This window comes from Miscanthus floridulus, chromosome 8 (assembly GCF_019320115.1).
Source record: "Miscanthus floridulus cultivar M001 chromosome 8, ASM1932011v1, whole genome shotgun sequence".
NCBI lineage: Eukaryota > Viridiplantae > Streptophyta > Magnoliopsida > Poales > Poaceae > Miscanthus > Miscanthus floridulus.
In genome coordinates this window covers 7522602-7526045 of record NC_089587.1, presented here as the reverse complement: position 1 = coordinate 7526045, position 3444 = coordinate 7522602, and the positions used below count along the sequence as shown (strand labels likewise).

General features: G+C 42.6%; 1 long non-coding RNA gene across 1 annotated transcript; it reads left to right on the top strand.

Moving 5' to 3' along the window:
* The first annotated feature begins 692 nt into the window (after window positions 1-692).
* Window positions 693-1601, top strand: LOC136471034 (uncharacterized). The gene is made up of 2 exons (XR_010761908.1): window positions 693-996; window positions 1089-1601. It is a non-coding gene; the product is annotated as an uncharacterized lncRNA (long non-coding RNA).
* Window positions 1602-3444: the final 1843 nt, after the last annotated feature.

Here is a 3444-nt window from a genome sequence, read left to right as displayed (position 1 = left end):
CCCATCGTGAGTCTCGGCAATACGATAACACTATAAGGTAGACTCGGCTCTGTGTAACACCTCGGGTGTTTAAAATACTAAAACTGTCATATCATCATATGCATTGCAAAGCATTTGGCATTTGGTGAAAACTTTGAGATGCATACACTAAAACAAGTTTATATTCATGTGATATGTGTTGAATTGTATTGCTTAAATTCAAAGTTTGTTTGGATTTTTGAATTTTTCGAGAAAACCCCGATTTTCAGCATTTAAACCCTACCCTGAAAATCCATTCCAAAATCTAAACATATTTTGGGGTTGGGCCCAAAAGCAAAAGTGTAGAGCTTGGCAAGTTAAGCAAAGTTTATTTTTGGAGTTTTTCAAGTTGTTTAGAAAAATTTTGAGTAATTCAAAAAGGCGTAATTCGTTAAATATCCCCTATTTGAATTTAAAAGATCATTTCAAAATCTAGACCGAATTAGAAGATGGTTATAAAAGCAAAGTTGTAGAACTTTTGATTTTGAACAACTTTTGTTTTTGGAGATTTTTGAGTTGTTATGAAAATTTGAGAGTAATTTGTGAATTTTGGCGGGTGGCAATTCTGTAATTTGGATGAACAGTGTCCACCGCCGAAGCTACATGGCCGGCGATCTTCGGTTTGCTTCCAGGCGCGCGCGTGGCGGCCTTGGCTTCGCGCTGGCGTGGGAAAGGCGTCGCCGTGGCTTCTCCTTGCTTCCTTGGCCGCCCTATAAAGCTCCGACGCCGTCGTCGTCGTCGTTTCTCTTCCTTCTCTGTTTTTCCCGTCACCACCGCCGCAGCTCCGTCGAGCTCTCGCCGTCGACTTAGCGCCGTTGCCGCCTCGGCAAAGCATGCTCCAGCTCCGCCGTAACCTTGCGCATCCAGCTAACCCCTCAATTTAGTCTGATTTCGCCGGGAAACGCCGCGCAACGTACTTCTTCCTCGCGGCCGGCGAACTCACCCGAGATTCCGTTTCTCCGTGGCCAGAGCCCGTCGGTGAGCCATTGCCCTTGATTGGTGTACCTTTGGTTTCGTCTCGATGATGTAGTACTTAATCCATAGCTGGTTGCTCATTTTGACCACTGCAGTCGCCGGTACACCATCACCGACGACGTTTTGCTCCGCCGTGATCACCGCGATCGTCGTCACGCCTCTCCGTTGCTTCTCAGGCTCGGCCAGTGACTCCAGTGTGTTCGGGGTGAGCTTCTGGTTCTACCCAAGTTGTTTGTTTCATCGTTACCGAGCTCCTATCGCCGGCGTAGTGCAGCCGCGCTGCCGTGTCCGCCATGGCCGTCGTCATGCTCATGCGCTGCTGTAATTGGTCCCGATTGTGCCACCAATCGACGCGTAGAGGTGTAGGGGTCATTTCAGTACCTTGGTCGTCGCCGTTGAGCTCGCCGTCGGCGAGTTTTCGCCGGTCAGCGCGCGTGTCGCCGTAGTCAAAGCGCGAGGTAGAAGATGACAAGTGGGACCCGGTTGTCAGTGACTCAGCGTTCTAAGTGGATTTTCTATTTTTCAGAATTAAATGAATAGTGCTGTAATTTGTTATTTTTGTGTAGAATTATTTAGAGCTCCAAAAATTATGAAAATTTTTGTGTGAATTCTCTATGATGTATATTATATGACAAAAATTTGAAATATTGATTTCCAGTATTTTTGGGGTATGATAAAAATTGCTCAATTAATTAATAAATGACTTTCCATGATTTTTCTAGGCTTATTTACTTGTCCAAAAATTATGAAATTTGTTTTGTTACTTAGTTATCATGTAATGAACATTTGCTAAAATTTTGAGCTCAATAAGAATAAATTGATTTATTTCATAATTTTGAATTAAATAATTAATTCATAAAAGTAAATAGTAACCTTTGATGATTTAGGTTTTGTTTGAAATTTTGGATTGAGTGATGACCTTGGGTCATTTGTTGATAATGATCCTTGGCAGTTGATGTACGTGTTACGAAAAAGATTTAGTTTGTTGACTTGCAACTGTACCGCGAAGGAAAGTTGTATTCAAATTCTTAATTTTTGTATCCATCATCGAGCATCATGTTTCGTATTCCGCATCATGTTAAACATGGCATTGTTATTACGTGTAGTGAACGAAGGTGAACACGTGGTAGTTAATCAAGTTGTTGAGGAGGTTAATCCGTCTGTTGAGGTCGGATCGAATACTTGTGAAACGACGCAGGAGCCGGACTTTTCCGTCAACGAAGGCAAGCCCCGGATGCATACAACCCTACCTTGTGTTTTATAAATTAATTTCGCTTTTGCTTTCTGTTACTACATTAAGTGATTAGGAGTTAAGTAAGAGCCTAATTGGTGCATTACCATCCCTTGTTATTCCATATTTACCATCTTACCAAGTTTTAAACTCGTATATGCCTAGCTTTGCTTAGCTATGCGTAGAACGAGGAAAGTCGGGTGACTACCTGCCACCTGCAAGTTTAAACGGAACATTGGTTAACTATGTTAGCATGTGATATGGGAATGTGGAGTAATAAATCTAGACCGGGCGGACTCGGTGTGTGTGAGCCACAAGACATGGAGGTCTTGTGAGTGGGTTCTTTCCGCCTGTGTCGATTAAGGCACGTCCGTTGTTGAATTGCATGAGGTGAGAATTTGTAGTACTAACCACATACTCCGGTAAGCCTGAACTTGGTAATTCTATTACGAGAATGGCTACTCGCGCACTGGGAGTGGAGAGATGGCGGGAATAGCATGTACCCACGTGGCCATGGGCTGGAATGGTGGAGTACTGTGTTCTCGGGTGGCGCGGACCCGTTCTTGTTTTAGGGGATCCGAGGATAGGTTGGTATATGTAGGTCGGGGACCTGCATATGTCGTGTGGTCTGGAATCCCCAGCTGGGCTTAATCGGTTCGAATCGTCGTTGCTCCTCGGTTATGGAGACTCAACTCACTGTTCATCATCGTAGAATTAATAACCGGAACTTGAATAAGGCTTGTGAAAGTGTTGGATATGAAGTTTCATGATCTTAGTGCGGATCGTGTCAGCTTTGTATATAATTCTTAAAGAAGTTTTCTATATAAAGAATTTTATTAAAAGAGCTTTTACGCAAAAGAACTTTGATCATTGTTAAAGCTATACCTTGAATCCCTGAGCCTGCATTACTGAGTTTATCAGTTATTATTTCGGATAAGTCTTGTTGAGTACTTTTGTACTTAGGGTTCGTTGACCCTTGTTGCAGGTGAGCCTCATGAGCAGATCTGTTTTGGATCGTGCTGCATGACTATCGTTCGTTCTGACGATGAGAAGTAAATGTGTGATCCTTGGGCAGGATGTTTATTTTGTGTGATATGTCTATATTAATTATGCCACTCCACTACTACTATGGTTTGTAATAACTATCGAACTTAGTTTGTAAGGTTTGAAACTACTGTTTTGTAAATTATGTTATTGTAAGACTTCCGCTGTTTTTACTC